The 8,689-nt window shown below is 40.9% G+C and overlaps 1 pseudogene; it reads right to left on the bottom strand.

The window, feature by feature from the left end:
* Positions 1-6,780: 6,780 nt before the first annotated feature.
* On the bottom strand, positions 6,781-8,307 carry LOC114490860 (annotated as a pseudogene).
* Between the last annotated feature and the right edge of the window lie 382 nt (positions 8,308-8,689).

Raw genomic sequence — 8,689 nt, 5'->3', positions numbered from 1 at the left:
TCGTTGGTGTCTAAGGTGGCTCTGACTACTCGATGACAGCTGTACAGAGCACCATCCTTGCCATGCTCTCCCTTCCTGGCCTTTCATGCACAGAGCTGACTGCCTGAGAAGGGACAACTGATCCCCGTGCCTTCCTTTTTCCTAACCCTCGGTAAATGTGCCAAGGTGGTAAGCATGCCAAGGTAAGCATGCCAAGGTGCTTGATATGCATGCCAAGGTGGCAATGCCATGGGGGGGGGGCCTGGGCTCACTGGTGACTGAGGAAAGGAGAAACCAAAACTGGCATGGCATGGGTAATGGTGGTCCCAGAGACCCTCGTGGAGCATCTGTCCCACATTTGATCAGGAAACGTACCTTCGGAAGAGAAATGTTAGAAAATACCATTTGCGAACTTGAGCAGAGCATCTTCCACCCATGGAAGGACAGAGCAGGGACTGTTGGCCAGTAGACAATACAGAAAAAAAAAAGCCAGTAGTGAAAGTGTGTTTCTACCAAAGGACAAGGAGGGGGACAAAGATATGGCTAAGCCCCAACCCTTCACAAATTCCTTTGCCCAGATTATGTAAGGGTATGATGAAAAGAATCCTATTTTAGAAAATAACATTCTAGTCCCTTTCCCAATATTAACCAGCTATTTGATCTTGGGCAAGTTCACCTAACTACCTGGTACCTCTGAGTCCACATCTATGGAATAAAGGGAGGAACTAACTAATCTCCAATATCCCTTCCAGGTCTAGAGGCAGCACAGCATAGAGCAGACACTCTGGAGCCAGAACACCTGGATACACATTGTGGTCCTACCACCTGGTAGCTATGTGGCCTTGGCCAAATCACTCATCCTCTCTGTGCCAAAGTAAAGTGGGATAAAATTGGTGCCCACTTCATAGAGTTGTTATGAGAATTAAGTGAGATCATGTATGTAAAGCACTTAGAACCTGGAACATAGAACATGCTTAATAAGTGTTAATAGAATGGAAGCCACATGAGAACAGAGATCTATGTTTTGATCACTGATATGACCTAAGGGCTGATAATATTTAGCACATAGCACACACTCAGTAATTATTTGTTGAAAGAATGAATGAACCAGTGCACACCTATTAGAATGGCCAAAATCTAGAACACAGACGCCACCAAATGCTGGCAAGGATGTAGAGCAACAGGAAGTCTTATTTATTGCTGGTGGGAATACAGAATAGTACAGTCATTTTGGCAGTTTCTTACAAAACTAAAAACACTCTTATCATATGATCCAGTGATTTCACTTCTCAATATTTGCCCAGAGAAGTTGAAAAATGAGTCCATACAAAACCCCGCATACAGATAGTTAGAGCAACTTTATACAAAATTGCCAAAACTTGGAAGCAACCAAGATGTCCTCCAGTGGTTGAACAGATAAACACTGGAACATCTAGACAATGGAATATGAGTATCATTCAGCATTAGAAAGAAATAAACTCTCAAGCCATGAAAATGCATAACCTTAAATGTATATTACTAAGTGAAAGAAACCAATCTGAAAAAGGCTACATACTGTATGATTCCAACCATATGACATTCTGAAAAATGCAAAACTATGGAGACAATAAAAGGATTACTGGTTGTCAGAGGGAGGAGACAAATGCATGGGCAGAGCATGGAGGACTTTTAGGGCAGTGAAACTATTCTGCATGATACTGTAATGGTGTATGTATGTTGTTCTACATTTGTTCAAAGCCATAGGATGCATAACACCAAAAGGGAACCCTAATGTAAGTTATGGACTTTGGGTGATAATAATGTAGTAATGAATATTCTTGGATTGTAACAAATACACCACGTGCACAAGGGATGTTAATGGGAGAGGTTATTTATGTGTATGGGCAAGGGGTATGTAAGAACTCTCTGTGCTTTCTGCTCAGTTTTGTTATGAATCTAAACCTGCTCTAAAAATATTTTTTTTTAAGAATGAATGAGTAAATAAACATGGTGACTCTACAGCTTCATGACCAGGGTTTGCAACTGGGTCTTCTCCTTCCCCACAACCCCCATTGAGGTTCCTTGCCATCATTCTTATTATTGTGAAGAGAATCTTAAAGAAGTAAGAGAAGAACACAAAATATAAATTATAAAAAAATACTTAGTTACTGTGACAGACCGTATTTTCTAAAAATGTCTGCAACAATATTTTCAGACCCACATGTTCTTCCAAAACTTACCACTCCCCCATCAAGAGATGGAGTCCAGGTCCCCTCCCCTGAGCAGGCCTTTGGACTGCCTCAACATAGAGAGTTGGTGGATAAGATGCTGCGTGACCTTCCAAGGCCAGGTCTAAAAAGTCATGCAGCTTCTGCCAGGCTCTCTCTCTCTTTAATACTTAACTTGGAACATTGAGTTGTCGTGTCTTAAGTCCAAAGCTGACATGCTGTGGGGAAGCCCAAGCTAGTCCATGGTGGAGAGACCAAATGGAAAAGTCCTGAGACTACCTGAAGAGAAAGAGATGCTGGTTGGTGCCCAGGTACTCTAGCAACAACCCCCCTATCCCGGCCAGTTCCAGCTCCAGCTGCACTGAGAGACCACAACTGCATGAGACATCCAGAGCCTGAACCAGCCAGCTAACTTGTCTCCTAGTTTCTGACCCACAGAAGCTATAAGAAATAATAAAGGTTCTGTTTCAAGCCACTGTTTTGAGATTTTTTTTCTGCAGTAATAGAGAAACTGGACAAACTGCTTAACAAAGCATAACAATCAAGTGTGGCTTCTCCAGGCCCACCTCTCACAAGCTCCAGATGGCTACTTTGTCCTTGAGAATTTGGGGACTTTTCCCAGTACAACTTCCCCCAGTCCACCTGGCAATTTTCTTCCTGGCAGTACCCCAAAACCCCAAGCTCCTGCCCCCACAGTTCAAGAGTAAAACCTCCTGGAATACTCTCATCTTGGCCCCCAACTCTGCTGGCCCTCATCAGATAAGAAGGAAACATTCACTTTTCAGCAGGGACACGGATTCTCTCTTTGCTTCCAGTAACTGCTAGGCATCTCAAAGCTCCTTTCCCAACACCTCTTTCTGGAGAGGTTTCACGTTTCCTTTCTTTCCTCCAAATTTACCATCATTTTCCTCAGGTTTACAGATGACAGTCACTCCAGTGTCTTGTCATTATGTTTGCCTATGAAACCATATATTTCATATGGTTATGAAAGTAAACAGGTATCCTACATCCACACTGATAAGCATAATAAAGGGTTGATTCTAGAAGGATAAGGTACATTTATTATGATGAAGAAGAAAGTGTAATATTTATCATAATGGCAATTCAGGGTATATATGTACACATTTTTAAAGAATAACCACACTTTATGTGATCCCTTACAATAAAGTGTTCAAGTTGCTGTTCACACAAATCTTCTCCCTTGATAAATTCAGCCCCGTCTGCTCTTTGGGGACAGAGATGTGACAGATCAAGCTCGTGTCAGACATAATGGGTCTTAGATGCCTGGAAAAGACTGCTCTGAAGCTGAGAACAGAAAGTAAGAAAGCCTAACTCCAGGATTGCCGTAGGGGACAAGTCAGATCTGACTTCTCAGAAGCAGCTCATAGGGCTGTGGAGGTACTCTAGAATATGGATACAAAAACCGGAATTGATATTACAACTCTGTGACTTACTAACTACATGACTTGAACAAGTAAGATCTTACAGGTCTAATTTCTTCATCCATAAAATAAGACAGTAACTATATCTACTTTTAATAGTACATAACAAAGAATTTTTAAAATAGGTGTTTAAGCAAAAACTTGAACACAAATCTTCATAGCAACACTATTTACTATAGCCAATTGGTGAAATTAATCCAAATGTCATTCAGTTGATAAATGGATAAACAAAATGTAGTATATCCACACCATGAAATATTATTCAGTCATAAAAAGGAAGTATTGATACAAGCTACAACATTGTTGAACCTTGAAAACATTATGTTAAATAAAAGAAGCAAGACACAAAAGGCCACATATTGTATGATTTCATTTATATTCAATAACTAGAATAGGTAAATCCATAGGGACAGAAAGCAGATCTGTGGTTGCCAAGGGCTGGAAGTGGGGAGGATTAGGCAATGACTTCTTAATCAGTACTGGGTGTCCTTTTGGGATGATGGAAATACTCTGGGACTAGACAGTGGCAATGGTTGCATAACATTGTGAGCATTCTAAATGCCACTGCATTGTACACAATAAAATGCTGAAGTTTATTTTATGTATATTTTAACACAACTACCAAATAAAATATGTAAAGCACCTAGTACAGTTGCCAGTACTTGATAGGCAGCCAGTAAATAACATTTCTTATTCTTTCTTTGTTGACAACACTTTATCAAGTTTGCTTGCTCTCTCTCAAGGCCCACAAAATGGAGATGAGCACATAGTGCATCTCGCTGGCAGAAACAAAATTGTGTATGGCACCAAACTTGCATCTGGTGAGAAAGTCTATGAAATGTCTTACTAAAGGAAGCATCAGCAAAGAGTTAATAAATAATATGGAGCACAGAGAGGCACCATATGTGCCCAAGGGATGACATTCTCAAAGTGTTACAGCCTCATACAGCAGTTTTCACCACAGGCACACATCACTATGGTCCCATCTCAGGACACAGACCTGGGCCCCATCATCAAAGACTTTTCTTCAGGAGGTCTGGAGTGGGGCTTAGCACCTGAGCTTCTAAAATCTCTGTAAGTAAGTGCACAGCCAGGGCCAGGAAGACAGAAAGTAGGCAGGGACAAGAATATGTAAAGAAAAATGCAATAATAAAGAAGAAGTGTTACACAAACTCAAAAACATCCTGAGGGAACTTCCAGTGTCCATCTGGGGGAAGAATGGGAAAGGAGTCTGTGACGGTTTTGTGGAGGAGTTGGCATCTTTTTTTTTTAAAGAGGTTACTTTTCTTTTCTTTTTTTTTAAGATTTTATTTATTTATTTTTAGAGAGGGAAGGGAGGGAGATAGAGAGAGAGAGAGAATCATCAATGTGCAGTTGCTGGGGGTTATGGCCTGCAACTCAGGCATGTACCCTGGCTGGGATTCGAACCTGTGACACTTTGGTTCACAGCCCACGCTCAATCCACTGAGCTATGCCAGCCAGGGCTAGGAGTTGGCATCTTAGCAGGGAGAATTGGTATATGAGTTGAATGGGCAAAAGCCATTCCAGGTAGAAAAACAGTTGGAGCCAAGCCATGGTTGTAGGACACCCCAAGCACTGTGTGGGGATCAGCAACTTGTGTTTTGAACTAACTGTCCATAACACAAATCATATTTTAAACCCCTTACCCCAGTGTGGCTATATTTAGAATAAGGAAATAATTACAGTTCACTGAAGTCAAAAGCGTAGGATCCTGGTCTAATAGGATTCTTTCTCTCTTTCCTCTCTCTTCCCTAACCCCTTCCCACCCTCTAACTTCCCATCACATGTATGCACCAAGGAAAGACCAAATGAGGACACAGAGACACAGAGAGAAGGCAGCCATCCACAAACCAGGAAGAAAGTTGACCATGCTAGCACCTTGATGTTGGACTTCTGGTCTCCAGACTATGAAAAACTACATTTCTATTGTTTAAGCCACCCAGTCTATGCTATATTGTTCTGGTGACCTGAGCCAATTATCACAGTAGGCTACTGTGTAGTATGATTTGGTAGATAATGATTGAGTCCAGAGGTAGGTTAGATCCTGGAAGTCTTAGAGTGAAAGTTCTTAGGTTCATGATATTGTATAAGAATTACAGTTTTTATAATGATGCCCGAGGTATTATTTTGACTCCCACCTAAAAAAGACCCATTGTAAAGATACACTTGTTATTTCCAGGAAAATCCATATATGAAAACAAGCTGCTGCCTTCAGAACACACTTAGGAAATCTGTCCTATGAAATTCTAGCTCTGAGATATGCAAGCTTCAGGTGATTTACTCTGAAGTCCGGGCTAAGTCTGCAGGTGAGCAGAGATTCTAGCTTATTAGGAGAAACTGAGTTTGCACCAGAACCTCCTGATGTCCCCTTCTTAATATTCATTGTTCCAGCAGGACATAGGAGTCTCATTAAATAGCTTTTCTTCGTGGCAAACAATGATTGCTGAAGAACAAATATAAAATCAATAACCTTTTCAGAAATAAATTAGAAGATTAAGTGGTTAGGGCTTTTCTTCAAATCTTATCACCACAGTAATCATCACCAGAAATCTCCAAGACACTAATGGTTTCTAAGACATACAACAATGACCTTCATGTAGTTCTCTCTTCCTTCACATATGTGAGATACTGTGTTCCATGTTTTGTGTATGTTTCTTTTAATCTTGATAACAACTCTGAGTTAAGTATGCTTTTTTCCATTTTGTAGATGAGTACATTGAAGTCCAGAGAAGGACAGATGTGTCCTCTGGAAAGAAGCCAAGAAAGCAAGCCCAGACAGAATCTTAAGACCACCTGAGCTCTGACAGACCATATGCCTCCATTTCTCCTCCATGTTATTAGACTGAAAGGAAACCAGCAGCCGCCTGGAACATGTCCTCCCAAGTATTCCATCACAAACGGAGAATCCCATTAAAAAGTCAATAAAAAAGAAATGACATTAGATGTCCAAGATCCTGCTTCATTGACCTTGGGTGTGACTTGGGCATGTGTATTTTGCAAAATCTCCCCTGGTGATTCTTATGTGTACCTCTAGTTAGAAACTTCTTTTTTTTCACTATTCAAGGTTTATTTGGTGCTTTAGTTGGTATGAAACTTGGGTAGTTGGATGCATTATTGATATGTACACTTTCTTTTTACATTATATGGCAATGCACACTAATCTGATTCATATAGTATACAAAATAAGATCCTTAAGAACAATTATGCACAAGACACGCAATACTGGATTTATATATTGGATCCTAGGATGTGATTGACCAGAGAGAAAAAAAGTTGGACTAGGTACATTGGGTAAAGGAACCACAAGTTATATAACACACAGTGAACACACATGTAGTTTGAAGGGCAACTGTAGTGTGTACAACACTGGCCATGGTGGCTTTGAAGAGATGGAACTGTTTCACACTAACCAGGTTAGGACTACACAAGGTAAGTACTATCCAGCATCAGGATAGAAATACAGGGTTTTTTGAACCATCACTATTTCTGTCTTTAGGAAATTGATGTTTTTAGTCATAGATCAGATAAAAGGGACAATATGCACAATCTCCAATTAAAATCCTGTCATAGCCTAAAAAGTGAGGTGGAATACTAGAAGACCTAACAACTGCAGCTCTTTCTGGATCCCCCACAGTGTATCTGCACTCTTCTTCAAACAGGCCTCTCCCTCAGGTGTCAGAGTCACCTTCACAACGGAGATTCCATTCTGCCCCAAGATGCAAGGAACACTAAGGAAGACGTCTTCTTTTATTTCATAGAGACCCTTGATCATAGTGGAGATTGGATGCACCCGCCTAAGATTCTTCATTATACTTTCTGCTAAAGCTGCCACAGATAGTTCTGTGGCCCAGGATGTGTAGCCTTTCAGTTCGATCACCTCGTAAGCACTGTTGATCACTGCTTGTGAACTTCTTTCCACTGTTCCTTATCTGCATCAGTGCCTAAATCAGGGTGCAGAGTCTTTAGGGAGACACCGGCAACATTCACTCCATTCCACACAGGCACAGTCGAGTCTCCATGACAGCTTAATTGGTGAACTCCCAGCCTTTCCCCCATTAGGTAATGGAACCAGGCTGAACCAGATTGCAACCACTTCCAATAACATGTTTTTTGGGAAAGCCACTTATCTTCCAAGCCATGTAGGCCAAGACATTCACTGCATTGGAAACAATAAGCAATTTGCAGTTGGGACTGCAACTAATGTTTTACAACATTAGGAATGATGAATTTAAACATGTTCATGTTACATGGGACCAAATTAAGGTGGCCTTCTCCCTCCTGTTGACATACCCCAGCTGTGATAACAACCAGCTTGGAGTTTGCAGTCACATTTAGTCTTTGCCAGAGACAATTTTTAGTGTTCTAAGGAAAAAGCTGCCATGTTGGAGAACCATCATCTCTCCCTTTAATTTGTCTTCCATGACAACAACAAGAACAAGTTCATCTGCCAAGTCATTCATTAAGATACTGATGGCACAGGCCATGCCAACAGCACCAACTCCAACAACTGTAATCTTATTCTGGGGGGTTGTTCTTCCTTAAGAAGATTCATAATCAGCTGATCCGTGAGAGTTGCCATATTGGACTTAGAACCAAAAGGAATCAGGCATGCATGGCAGACAGGTATCAGTGGTGCACGGCACTGGATCCAGACTTAGCAGCAGTAGCTCAGGTACCAGAAACTTCTTTACTAGATCAGGCAGCCTCCCACCAATATTCATTCTGACTGGGTGCTGGCCAAAACTCTGCTTCATATTGAGAGTTCTGTTTGCCACTTGAGTTTACCTACAAGGAAGTTCTTTCCATCAAATGAACACAACTCATAAGGTGTTCTACTCAGGGACCAGCAGATAAATAAACTGTAGGTGGTACAATTAAATGGAGCTACCTATCTTGAGTGGGCTGGATTGTAATAAAAAATCTATACTTGTCTTCATTACTGTAAGAAATATCCATTAAAAATACTTTAATTATTTTGCAGAATTGCTGTTAAATGCCTCATGTAGTGAGTTGAAGAGTGGCCCCTAAAATGATATATTC

Source organism: Phyllostomus discolor, chromosome 2, assembly GCF_004126475.2.
Source record: "Phyllostomus discolor isolate MPI-MPIP mPhyDis1 chromosome 2, mPhyDis1.pri.v3, whole genome shotgun sequence".
Taxonomy (NCBI): Eukaryota; Metazoa; Chordata; class Mammalia; order Chiroptera; family Phyllostomidae; genus Phyllostomus; species Phyllostomus discolor.
Note: the sequence above shows the minus strand (reverse complement) of the source record. Positions and strands in the feature narration are given on the sequence as shown.